We start from the raw sequence: 14963 nt of genomic DNA on the forward strand, positions 1-14963 counted from the left end.
AATTGAGTTGTATTAAAAAAATAATAATAATTATAAATCAAATATATAATATAAAATATAAACAAAATATGAAATAACAATAAATATAAAGAGTAAGGGTAAGAGAGAAGCAAACTCAGTATGTTAACGAGGTTCGGCCCCACTGCCTACGTCCTCGCCTCAAGCTACCCCTTGAGGATTCCCAAATTTACTATTCAACCTCCTTCAGGTGGAGATAGAAACCTATTACACATTTGAACAACACCGCTACAAAGGATCCTTGTAGAACACCCTCTACAGTTGCAATCACCTTACACGTGGTGATTCAACTATTCCCCGTGTAGAATACTTTCTACACACACAAGGGTTATACACACCATTTTTCTGATACAAGAGCTGATAGTGTGTAGGTTATCAGAAAACACTCCTCAATGAGTGAAATAAGAACAATACAGCGCAAATTATATCTCTCAAAATGAACAAGGATTAAGGCTCAATGCTTAGAGAAGAGAGAATGAAAGCTTTGAATGAATGTTGTATGCTCTTGGTGTTGTGAATGTGAAGCTCTCAAATGATCTATTTATAGGCATATGAGACTTCATATTCAAATTTAAAAAGATTTACATGTCAAAGACAACATCATTCACTTTTTCAAAAAATTCAAATAAAAGGTTCTTTTTTTTCAATTGTCAAAGACAACATCATTCACTTTTTCAAAAAAATCAAACATAATCTTTTACTTTTGGCATATGACAAAATGAGCACACTTTCTTTTTCAAAAAATTCAAACCTAATCTTTTACTTTTTGCATATGACAAAATGAGCACACTTTACTTTTCAAATTTTTCAAATAAAATCATCTACCTTTTGTATAAGTCTAAAAAAGCATCCATCACTTTTGAAAATATTCAAATAAAACATGCACATGTGAAAGATGACAATCAATCATCTTTAATATTTTCAAAGTTCAACCCTTTAATCAAGGCATGCACATGCAAAAGATGACAATCAATCATCTTTCAAAATTTTCAAATTTAATTTTCAAAAATATTTATGCACATGTGGAAAATTTATTTTAATGCTTTATGATAAAATATTAATTTTGAGCATTAATCCTAATTTTGAATTTTAAGAGATTTACAATATTACTCTATGACTTTAATGTGAACTTGTTTCCTTCTTGCTCATGCTTGGTTCTTTGATGTGCTTGATTCCATTGTGTGCACAACTTGATCTTGAAACTCCTTTATTCTTTGAATTCATTTGTTATCATCAAAATCCATGTGTAGATTTATAATCATATAAAACTTGAAACCTTGGGTTCAACAGAAAAATCACCTAATGTCGTTGACAAACGAGATTAAAGGCTCCAAGTGTAAAAAAAATGTCATTTTCACCAAACGGTAAAAAAATCACATTACTTCTTAACTTGGATGATAGCTTGTCTTATTTTTTATACTATCTCTATAAAATCAATCTTAAAGTTCATCCAATCTGCATTAAATTTTCTTCTCATCTCTATAACTCATCTGCATTCCTTCAACATTCTCGCTTTAAGCTTTCAATTGTTTTCTCAATGGCCATTTTTCTAACATTTCTCTGGATTCATCCATGAGGTATTCTGCACCCCAACCTCCTGTCCTTTATGCAGCTGCCATTGGTGTCATGTTGCAGCAAGAAAATAATAATTTGGCTAATAAGTCAGATTCTGATGCTATCTACGACTTGGTGAGTCTTGAGACTCTCTACTCCTCCTCTATTGTTGTTTTTTTCAGCGGCTAAAAGTCAGAAATCATGAAATTGAAAGGCTTAAAGAACAAATTGTTGTACTTCAACAAATTGTTCAAGAGTCTCACACAAGGGAAGGAATCATTCGGAAGAAGAATAAACAGTTGAAATCTTTATTAGATTCTTCATTCCGTTTGCCAGATTCCATGGATAAGAATGATATGATATTGTATGAAGAAAATGAGTATCTCAAACATGAGGCTAAAAATCTCAAGTTTATGTAAAAGTATTTAAAAAATCTCTCTTTATTTTTATTGACTCTGGTCTATCTTTTAAGAGATATTCATAGCATGCATCATACTTATTTCTCTTCTGATCATACATAATTTATCTTCTGGTAAAGGTTTTGTGAAAATATCTGCTAACTGATCGTGTGTGTTTGTAAACCCTAGTACTATATCGCCTTTCTGCACATGATCTCGAAGAAAATGATATCTTATTTCAATATGTTTAATTCTAGAATGTTGTATTGGATTATTTGAAAAATTTATAACACTTATATTATCACATTTGATTGGAATGTGATTATATATGAGTTTAAAATCTTCAAGTTGTTGCTTCATGTAGAAAACTTGAATACAACAACTACCCGCAGCAACATATTCCACCTCAGCATTAGATAGTGCAACAAAATTTTGTTTTTGACTAAACCAAAAAACTAGTGCATGACCTAAGAAATGGCATGCTCCACTAGTGCTCTTTCAATCTATTTTATAGCCAGCATAATCTGCATTTGTGTAACTGATTAGATCAAAACATGTGTGCTTAGGGTACTATAACCCTAGGTTAATTGTACCACTAAGATATCTAAGAATGCGCTTAACTGTAATTAAATGTGATTTTTTTGGAGATGATTGAAAGCGTCTACATAAGCACACACAAAACATAATATCTGGTCTACTGGTTGTTAAATATAATAAGCTACTAATTATACCTCGATATATTTTCGAGTCAACTGGTTTACCGGATTCATCTTTATCAAGTTTAGTTGATGGGCTTATTGGTGTTCCAATTTCCTTAACACCTTCCATCCCAAAGTTCTTCACTAATTTCTTAATATATTTTGATTGATTGATGAATGTCCCACTTTTTGCTTGCTTAATTTGCAATTCGATAAAGAATGTAAGTTCTCCCGGCTCATATCAAATTCTTCCTGGATAGTCTTAGCAAAAACTTGACACATATTTTCATTAATAGCACCGAATATTATATCGTCAACATAAATTTGAATCAAAAGAATATAATCATTTTCATATTTAATGAAAAGAGTTGTGTCGATTTTTCCTTTTAAAAAATCTTTTTCAATCAAGAAACCACTGAGTCTCTCGTATCAAGCTCTAAGAGCTTGTTTGAGTCCATATAGTGCTTTTGTGAGTTTAAAAGTATGATTTGAGGAAATATGATTTTCAAAATCTGGAGGTTGCTCAACATATATCTCTTTATTTATAAAACTATTTAAGAAAGCACTTTTAACATCTATTTGAAAAAATTTGAAATCTTTATAACAAGCATATGCAAGTAGTATTCGAATAGTTTCTAATCTTGCGACTGGTGCATATGTCTCATCATAATTGATTCTTTCTTCTTGATTGAAACCTTGAGCTACAAGTCGAGCCTTATTTCTAGTAATGATTCTGGACTCATCTTTTTTGTTTCTAAAAACCCATATTGTTTCAATAACAATATGATTTTTAGGTCTAGGAGCAAGTGTCCAAATATCATTTTTTTCAAATTGATTCAACTCTTCTTGCATAGCTAGAATCCAAAATTCATCAAGAAGTGATTCATCAATATTTTTGGGTTCAATCTGAGATAGAAAAGCAGTATGATTGCAAATATTTCTAAGAGATGATTGAGTACTTACACCTCGTGAATGTTCTCCTAAAATTTGTTCTACTGGATAATCTTTCACAAATTTTCACTGTTTGGTTACATCTTGTATTAAATTTTGATGGTCTTTCCTGATTTTTCCATGTTGAACTTCTTTTATTATGTTTTCTTTGTTAAAATTGAGACTTTTCGTGTTATTTATACATCCTATTTCTTCATTAATAGATTTCTTGGAGAGTAGAGAATTAGATTCATCAAATACTACATGCATAGATTCTTGTACAGTCAAAATCTTTTTATTGAATACTCTATAAGCTTTACTATTAGTAGAATACCCGAAAAAGATACTTTCATCAGATTTTGCATTAAACTTACCTAAATTATCCCTGTTATTCAAAATAAAATATTTGCATCCAAATACATGAAAGTAACCAATGTTAGACTTTTTCTCATTCCAAAGCTCATAGGGGGTTTTATCTAATTTAGACCTTAGCATAACTCTATTTATAACATAACATGTAGTACTTACCGCTTCAGCCAAAAAATAACTAGGCAAGTTGTTCTCATTGAGCATTATTCTTGTTATCTCTTGAAGAGATCTATTTTTCTTCTCTGCTATGCCATTTTGTTGAGGAATTCAATGAGCAGAAAAATTATATATAAAACCATTTTCATCACAAAATGTTTCAATATTTTTATTAACAAACTCTTTTCCCCTATCACTTCGGATACTTAAAATAGTATAACCCTTTTCATTTTGAATTCTCTTACATAACTTGGTAAAGGCATTATGTGCGCTTCATCTTTATGAGTAAGAAAGATGACCCAAGTATATTTAGAAAAGTTATCAATAATAACAAATGTATAATATTTTCCTCCTAAAATTGCAACTCTATTTGGTCCATAAAGATCCATGTGTATCAGTTGCAATAGTCTAATAGTGAAAATATATTTCTTGGTTTTAAAATAAGTTTTTGTTTATTTACCAAATTGGCATGCATCACAAATTTTGTCTTTAAGAAAATATTTTTTTCTTAAATCTCTTACAATATCATTTTTTGAAAGTTTGGAAATAAGTTCCATGTTAGCATGACCTAGTCTTCTATGCCATAACCAACTAGTTTCATTTTGAGTTGAAAATCAAATCGCATCTTGTGAGGTAATTTTTTCAAAATCGATTGTATAAATATTGTTGTTTCTAAAAGCAATAAAACAAATATTACAATCATGATCATTCAAAATAATGCATTTATCTATTTTAAAAGTAACTGTAAATCTTTAATCATATAATTGACTTATACTCAAAAGATTATGTTTTAGACCTTCAACAAGTAGAACATCTTCAATTATGAGAGAAGATTCATTACCAATTTTACCTATTCCCACGATCTTCTTTTTCGAGTTGTCTCCAAATGTCACATGTCCTTCTTCTTTAAATCTAAGATCAAAGAACTTAGTCTTGTCTCCCATCATGTGTCCTGAACATCCACTATCTAAAAACCATTTGTTTTTGTTTGTGGAAGACTTCATGCATACCTATAAAAACAATTAAAATGATTTTTCTTGGTATCCAAGTTCTTTGGGTCATTTATTTATTAGTATTAGAAGAAACAAGATTTTTAGGTACCCATATGGCCCTAATAGTCATTATATGCTTTCTTCTAATAGGACAAGCATGATAATTATGACTATTTCTATTACAAAAATTACAAATAGCATGTGGCATATATGAAGAACTTGAGTAATTATAATAATATTTTTTTTTTGACAAAATTATTTTTATGAAAAGAATTTTGAATGTTGGACTTTGATGTAGAAGGATTATCAAAGAAGTTTTTATAGGGTTTGTATTTTTGTTTTGGCATATATCCTGAACCTGCCTTGTCAAAAACACATCTTTGACTACCAATAACTTTTTCAAAATTTCTTTTTCCATTCGTAAAATTTTCAATAATATTTTCTAAATCAGTTTTCTTCTTCCTCAATTCAAGATTTTTATATTTCAAAACGATGCTTTATTTTCTTAAAATATCAATTTCGTTTGTTAAAAAAAAAAAATTTCTTTTTCAAAACAGTATACTTGATACCCAATTTTTCAAATTCCTCATATTACTCTTCTAGAACATTTTACAATTCTTTATATGAAGGATCTTCAATATTATTAAGATTTGTTACCTCAATGTCATCTTTAGCCATAAGACAAAGATTTGCTGATTCTCTATTACTTGCTTCACTATCTGAACTACTTGAATCATCATCCCATATAGCTTTCTTACCCTTGTTTCGATCTTTCTTTAGCAGAGGACAATCTGACTTGATATGACCAGACTTATTGCATTTATAACAAATTAAAGTGTCATTTTTACCTAAATCTTTCTTGGAAAACTTTTTAAAGGATTTCCTCAGAAGAGTTTTATTTTTTTAAGAACTTCTGAAATCTTCTCGTTATCATCGCAACTTCTTTATCTTTGTCCTCATTTTCTTCATTTTCATCACTTTCACTTTCATGAGGAATAGTATTAAGTGTCATGCTCTTATTTAGCTTTTCTTCTTCTTCTGCTCTTTTCAATTTGTACTCATAGGTGATAAGTGATCTGATGAGTTTATTCATTCCGAGCTTCTTGAGGTCTCTATCTTTAAAAATCTCTATCACTTTTGATTCCCAGCGTTTTGGTAGAGAGTTGAGAATTTTTCTTACTATCTCCATTTTGGAATAAATTTTGCCAAAAGCTGTCGAGCTGTTTATTATGTTAGTAAAACGAGTGTGCATACTAAAAATAGATTCATCATCATTCATATTAAACATTTCATATTCATGAGTAAGAATATAAATTTTTGATTTCTTGACTTGTGAAATTCCTTCATAATTAACTTTCAAATTATCCCAAATTTCTTTTGCCATAGCGCAAGTTATTATTCTATCAAACTTATTTCCATTGAAAGCATTAAATAATAAATTCATAGCAGTTAAATTCAAAGTATAAAGTCTATCGTCTTCACGATCAAACTCTTTTTCTTCCTTTTTGACCTTTACTCCATCAACCACTTTTCTTAGAATATAAGGTCCATTTACAATACATTTCCAGATTTCTCTACTTTGAGTCTGAAGAAATATTCTCATTCTAACTTTTCAGAATGAGTAATTGTCTCTACAAAAAAGTGGAGGCCGACTGCTAGATTGACTTTCACCAAATAAAGCTGCAATATTAGCCATAAGATCTTAACTTAAAAGATAGTTAATGTTATAATAGATCTCTTATCTCTAATACCAAATGTTGCCCAGTTGACTAACACAAGAGGGGTGATGAATTGAGTTGTACTAAAAAAATTAACAATTATAAATTAAATATACAATATAAAATATAAACAAAATACGAAATAGTAATAAATATAAAGAGTAAGGGTAAAAGAGAAGTAAACTCAGTATGTTAATGAGATTCGGCCCCACTACCTACGTCCTCGCCTCAAGCTATCCCTTGATAATTCTCAAATTCACTATTCAACCTTATTCAAGTGGAAATACAAAGGATCCGTGTACAATACCTTCTACACTTGCAATCACCTTATATGTGGTGATTCAACTATTCTCTGTATAGAACACTTTCTACACGCATAAGGGTTATACACATCCTTTTACTGATACAAGAGCTGATATTGGGTAAGGTTATCAGAAAACACTCTTCAATGAGTGAAATAAGAATAATACAACGCAAATTATATATCTCTCAAAATGAACAAAGATTAAGACTTAATGCTTAGAGAAGAGAGAATGAAAGCTTTGAATGAATGTTGTATGCTCTGGATATTGTAAGTGTGAAACTCTCAAATGATCTATTTATAGGCATATGAGACTTCATATTCAAATTTAAAAAGAGTTACATGTCAAAGACAACATCATTCACTTTTTCAAAAAATTCAAATAAAAAGTTCCTTTTTTTTTTTCAATTGTCAAAGACAACATTATTCATTTTTCAAAAATTTCAAACCTAATCTTTTACTTTTGGCATATGACAAAATGATCACACTTTACTTTTCAAATATTTCAAACCTAATCTTTTACTTTTTGCATATGACAAAAGGAGCACACTTTACTTTTCAAAATTTTCAAACCTAATCTTTTTACTTTTTGCATATGACAAAAGAAGCACACTTTATTTTTCAAATATTTTAAACAAAAACATCTACCTTTTGCATAAGTCAAAAAAATATCAATCACTTTTGAAAATATTCAAATAAAACATGCACAAGTGAAAGATAACAATCAATCATCTTTAATATTTTTAAAATTCAAACATTTAATCATGTAATGCACATGTAAAAGATGACAATCAATCATCTTTCATAATTTTCAAATTTAATTTTCAAAATATTCATGCACATGTTGAAAATGTATTTTAGTGCTTTATGATAAAATATTAATTTTGAGCCTTAATTCTAATTTCGAATTTTTAAGAGATTTATAACATTACTCTATGACTTTAATGTGAACTTGTTCCCTTCTTGCTCATGCTTATTTTCTTGATGTGTTTGACTCTATTGTGTAGACAATTTGAGTTTGAGACTCTTTTATTCTTTGAATTCATTTGTTATCATCAAAATCCATTTGTAGATATATAATTACACAAAACTTAAAACCTTGGGTTCAATGACGCCAAACAGAATAGCGATTATCCTGCAGGCTAGTTCCAACAGATGATTCACAGGAGAAAAATCGCCAAAAACCAAAGAGAAAAGTCTCTAGGGTTTAACTAAATATTCTCAAATCAAGCAATAATCAAAATCAGTCCACAAGCCAGACTGTTATAGCCATAAATAGAAAAAATAACTAAAACTAGTGATTCGGATGGAAAAACAGTAGAATTTGAGGTCTAATGGAGCCATGCTTGATGTGGACAGCGTGCTCGCCGAAAAGAGCTTTCCGAATTGGGGTCTTATGTGTGATTTTGACACCCATAGCCAAAGTTATGGCCAAAAGACTTAAACGCACTCAAAACAGCCCCAATGAGGAACATATCACAATCAATTCCTGCCTTTGCGCTGATCTGCCAACTCATGGTATCTCAGTGCCATTAAGGTACAATATGACAGCTCAGCATCATCTGTCTTAGATCTCCCTACATCAGTCAGCCTGAGTTGGAAAGAACTCGTCCTCGAGTTCAGAGTAGTGTCATTAGAATCCACAAAATAAGGACTTAGGTGCTTCACATTAAAGACATCAGAAGTCTTCAAGTGACTGGGAAGGCGCAACCTATAAGCATTATCATTGATCTTCTGCATGACCTCACAAGGTCAAATCTTCCGATCCTTAAGCTTATTATACTCACCAATAGGAAAACGATCACGAGTTAATACAGCCCAAACAAAATCACCAACATCAAAAAGTACCTGACGACGATGACTGTCAACCCTAGTCTTGTATCTGGTATTGCTCTCATGAATGGTCTGTTTCACCTGCTCATGGATACCCCGAAGATGCCCTGTCATCTCATCTGCTTTAGGATTGAAACGTCCTATACGTGGAATAAGGGCTAAGTCTAGCACCCCGGATGGGTTCTGACCATAGACAATCTCAAATGGGCTTAAGCTTGTGGTTCTGTTTTTCGATCTGTTGTAGGCAAATTCTGCTTGAGGCAATGCCAAATTCCACTGCTTTGGCTTAGTTCCTGCCAAACATCTCAAAAGGTTGCCCAAACTCCTGTTCACCACCTCGGTCTGGCCATTTGTCTGGGGGTGGTAGGCGCTACTAAAATTCAAATGTGTTCCCAGTTTCCCCCATAGACTCTTCTAGAAATGACTGATGAACTTAGTATCACGATCTGAAGTGATGGATCGAGGAACACCATGTAAACGCACAATCTCCCTGAAATAAAGATGGGCAATCCGGACAGCGTCCATAGTCTTTCTACAAGCTACAAAATGGACCATCTTGGAAAACCTGTCAACCACAACAAATATAGAATCCAAGGCCCTTTGGGTGCGGGGTAAGCACAATACAAAATCCATGCTGACATCGAACCAAGGAGCTTCAGAAATAGGTAAGGGAGTGTACAAACCCGCATTGGTGAGGACTCCCTTAGACCGTTGGCACACATAACAACGGTCCACATAATGGGCCACATCACTAGTCAACTTGGGCCAATAAAAGTCAGAAGAGATAAGGGCCAAGGTCTTATCTCGGCCAAAGTGTCCTTCATTATGAAGCTCACTTATAATTTTCTGCCTCAATGAATAGTCTGGAATGCACAACTGTAATCCATGAAACAGATACCCATTATGCAAAACAAAATCATGACGGTGACCATCAGTTACCTCTTGAAATATTCTTTCAAAGGAAGGATCAGCTGCATAAATATCTGTGAACGTCTCAAAGCCTGCAACTTTGGTACCCATGGTGGTGAGGAGTAAGGTACGACGGCTCAGGGTATCTGCGACGCGGTTCAGACTCCCTGCTTGGTGCCTTAGCGTAAAGGTGAACTCTTGCAAGTATACCACCCACTTGGCATGCCGTCTACTCAACTTGTGTTGGCCATTGATGTACTTCAGGGCCTTATGATCGGTAAACAGAATAAACTCCTTCTGTACTAGGTAGTGACGTCAATGCTTTAGGGATTGAACTATGGCATAGAACTCCAAGTCATAAGTGGAATAATTTTTCTTTGATCCCAATAGCTTCTCGCTGAAAAAAGCAAGTGGACGACCTGCCTGACTTAGAACACCACCAATGCCAACGCCAGATGCATCACAATTTACCTCGAACACTTTGTTAAAATCAGGGAGTGCCAAAACTGGAGCCTCGGTCATCTTCTGCTTGACCAGTTGAAAACTGGCCTCTGCCTCCTTAGACCATTGGAAATCACGCCCCTTGAGGCGCTCTGTGATAGGGGCAATCAGAATGTTGAAATTTCTAATGAACCGGTGGTAGAAAGATGCCAATCCATGGAAACTTCGGATGTCATGTAAGGTCCTTGGTCTGGGCCATTCCAAGACTGCATTTATCTTTGACTAATCTGCATGAACACCATCAATAGACACAACAAAACCAAGAAAAGTCACAGAAGTAGTGAAGAAAGAACATTTCTTCTGATTGACAAACAGGCACTCCGTTTTTAGCATCTCAAAAACAGCACGGAGGTGATCGAAGTGTGAAGCCCATGTCGGACTATAAATGAGAATATCATCGAAGTAAACTACAAAAAATTTCCCCATAAAAGGCCGCAAGACTTGATGCATAAATCTCATGAACGTGCTGGGCACATTGGATAGCCCAAAAGGCATGACCATCCACTCATACAAACCTTGTGGCGTCTTAAATGCCATCTTCCACTCATCTCCAGGCCTTATTCTGATTTGGTGGTATCCGCTTTTAAGGTCAGTTTTTGAGAAGGCCTTAGAACCGGACATATTATCCAGACGAGGAATTGGAAACTGGTACTTCACTGTAATTATGTTGATCGCTCTGCTGTCAACACACATACTCCAAGAACCATCTTTCTTTGGCACTAGTAGGGCAGGGACTGCACATGGGCTCATACTCACTCGGATATAGCCCCTCTTTAACAACTCTACCACCTGTCGTTGCAACTCTTCAGCCTCTTTAGGACTGAGGCGATATGCTAATCGATTTGGCAAATTTGACCCAGGAACAAGGTCAATTTGATGCTGAATATCCCTCATAGGCGGTAGCCCAGGAGAAAGATCCTCTGGCATCAAGTCAAAAAATGCTGCTAGTAGTCGCTACACCTCTATTGGTAAATCTGTATCCACGTCTACTGCACTATTCTCGCAAGGTAGTAAAGCATAGACCACGCCTCCATGTTCAATCTCATCTAAAAACCTGGACATAGAAAGCAGGTTAGTATTATTAGCTACCGGGGTAGGAGTGAGTCCTTCCAGCTGGGGCGCCAACACAATATTTTTTCCTTTGATGTTAAGGGAATACGTATTCATCCGTCCATCATGAATGACACTGCGATCATACTGCCAAGGTCGACCCAACAATACATGACGTGCATCCATAGGCACAACATCACACCTGGCATTATCGAAATATTTTCTACCAATTGAAAAAGACACGAGGCATCACCTATCAACTGTTACCTCACTTCCTTTATTTAGCCATGACAACTTATATGGCTTAGGATGATGGTCCGTCTTCAACTGTAATTTCTGGACAACTTCCTCGGACACTACATTCTCACAACTACCGCTATCAATGATCATTTTGCAGACTTTATCTGTAACTGTGCAGGTTGTGTGAAAAATATTGGTTCTCAACCAATCGTCCCCTGAATCGCCCTTGGGAGTCAGTAGACTCTTGTGAATGACCAGAGTCTCATGAACATCTCCATACAGCACATCATCAGTCTCATCATCGTTATACACGGGTTCGCCAATCTCCTCAGTCTCGTCTACCACGTTTTCCTCAATCAACAAATTTTTGCCCTTTTGATTAGCAGGCTTCCTGCAATCTGTCGCCCTATGCCCCTGTTCACCACAATGAAAACATCTAATAGTAGGGTTAGAATTACCTTGCGGTGGCTGCTGGACAGGACGAGAATCCTAAGGGCGAATTGGCCGACTGTTTTGATCGCTTCTAATCACTGGTCTCCTGTTTTGCTATTTTTCAACAGCAAATGCACGCTGGTAGGCCTTCGAAACATTCCACAGTGAATGAAAGCTGAGGACATCTTGCAAGGGCTGGTGCAAACCCCCCAAATACCGCCCCACCATCTGCTCCTCCGTCTTAGATAAATCTTTCCGGGCGACCAATTGGTAAAACTCCTTCGTGTAATCATCGACTGATCGCGCGCCCTGCCTCAACGCATGAAGTCGCTGAAACAAGGTTTGCGTGTAGCTGAAGGGAAGAAATTGACCCTTCATCTTCATCTTCATCTTCTCCCAATCAGTGATCTTGGCCTTGCCTTGCCTGTCTCGTGAATGTCGCAATTGCTTCCACCATGCAGATGCTCTGCCCTTGAGTTTGATGGCAATTAGTTTCACTTTCACACGATCGGGGACTTCCTTATAATCAAAAATACACTCCACTTCGTTAATCCAATCCACGAATCCCTCGGCCTGTAACGTACTAGAAAACTCGGGCAGATTGACTCAAAAATCGAGGTATCCATGATGCTCCTCCCGACCACTGTGCTCCCGAAATAGAGCAGGATTGTGATATGGGTTTTTGAAAGTGGAATTAGAATGGTGATCAGAGGCCTTACGATCCTCAAAATCCTGAGCCGCGAGGCGCTGGGTTAATTCTGTGACTTGCCTCTGCAAATCCTCAATCATCGCATCCTGAATGCTACGATCATGGCGTTGGGCTACCTCATTCGGAACCTGCCCACGACGACCATGACCACAACCACCAGCCATTGAAACTGGTGAAATTTCCCAGGAAGATGTTGAAACTCTGATGCCAACTGACGCCAAACAGAATAGCGATTATCCTGCAGGTTAGTTCCAACAGATGATTCACAGGAGAAAAATCACCCAAAACCAAAGAGAAAAGTCTCTAGGGTTTAACTGAATATTATCAAATCAAGTAATAATCAAAATTAGTCCACAAGCCGGACTGTTATAGTTAAAAATCGTGTTTATCCAAATTTTGCCAAAAATAGCAAAATCTCAGAAATCACTCCAAATTGAAATTTGAAATAAAATAAGCAATCTGTAAAAAATTTGGCTCAAATCAGGTTTAAAATGACTTCCTAATTGACAAGTGAATATTACCATAAATAGAAAAAAATAACTAAAACTAGTGATTCAGAAGGAAAAACAGTAGAATTTGAGGTCAAATGGAGCCATGCTTGATGTGGATAGCGTGCGCGCCGAAAAGAGCTTTTCGAATTGGGGTCTTATGTGCGATTCCGACACCCGTAGCCAAAGTTATGGCTAAAAGACTAAAACGCACTCAAAACGGCTTTAATGAGGAACATATCACAATCAATTCCTGCCTTTGCTCTGATCTACCAACTCATGGTATCTCAGCGCCATTAAGGTGCAATCTGACAGCTCAGCATCATCTGTCTCAGATCCCCCTGCATCATTCAACAACAATGCTATAGTTGTGTAACTGTGATATACAAAAACACTTCCAATTTAAAATGGAGCTATAAAAAATAATTCTCTCTTGATCATTTTTCAAGAAATAAAAAAGAAAAGAAATGGAATAACCATTATTTAATGTAATCTTTTTTCACTGTTATTGCGTAAAGGGGAACCATTATTGCAACGTTGTATATATTGCAATAATTAAGGCTGATACCTATCTATCAACATTTATTTGGGTTGTAATATATGGCAAGACCTATGAATCCATGTACATGAGACAAAATAAGTAACTTTGAGTTTGATATAAATTGTTTTGGGTCAAAATGAATTGAGGACAATTGTTAGTAACACGAGACAAAAAATGCATGAATATATGTTTAGAAGATGCTTGAACCAAAACATAATAATTTTTTGAAAATGGAAAGATACTAGGTAGAGTGCTTATACTAGGGCCTCAAAGAGGCCAGGTAGGGAGAAAGTAACCTTTCCCCCTTACTCAACATAAGGTTGTTACCAATGGCATGTTTGGCAATGCCCTCTACATGTTGGTATGTAGGAGTGGATCTTTAGCCACCACGGGTGTGTCTTGTCTTGTCGATAAAGCCGGTGAGGAATGAAAAAAATCTTTTCTTTTTTGTTTATTCTTGATGTATGTATCCCAACCAAGAAAAAAGAAAGTGAGCTCAACTAGTGCCAGAATGAATCCTTCTCATCGTTAATCTGAAATTATGTCAATTTGTAAGTTTATTTTTGTAGACCTCTTTGTAGTTGTAGCGTGCGCACATGTGTGTATGTGTGTGTGTGTATATATATATTTATATATATGAAAAATGAAAAAATACAAGAGAATGGTGGAGACTGCAACAATCATCCCAAACTAGCTATTACAATACAAGAAAAAGAAAGAAAAAAAGAGAGATTTGGAGCCAATAACTTGGGCCCCACTCATTTCCCACAAGGGGGAGCCGTCTAAAGCAATTTTAATGCAATCCCAAAATTTAGACTATAATTTTATTTGGGCTATACAGGAACTGATGAAACCAGACGCCGCAGACATGAATCGACCAGCCACATCAGGAACTGGTTGGCGTGCGGTGGAAAATGGAGAAAATTGAAGTTCAACGGTTCAATCTCAGTTTGAAGCTAGACTGGAGTGCTGAACCGACCTATGTTACAAACCCTTTTTTTAATATACCTACTCCAAAATGATGCCATTTGGAATGGCGTCGTTTTCTTCATATATTATACAACACAGTTGAAACGACGTTGCTTCATGAGAGACGTACGAAAAAAAAATGTTTGAAGCGACGTCG

Source organism: Carya illinoinensis, chromosome 9 (assembly GCF_018687715.1).
Source record: "Carya illinoinensis cultivar Pawnee chromosome 9, C.illinoinensisPawnee_v1, whole genome shotgun sequence".
Classification (NCBI taxonomy): Eukaryota; Viridiplantae; Streptophyta; class Magnoliopsida; order Fagales; family Juglandaceae; genus Carya; species Carya illinoinensis.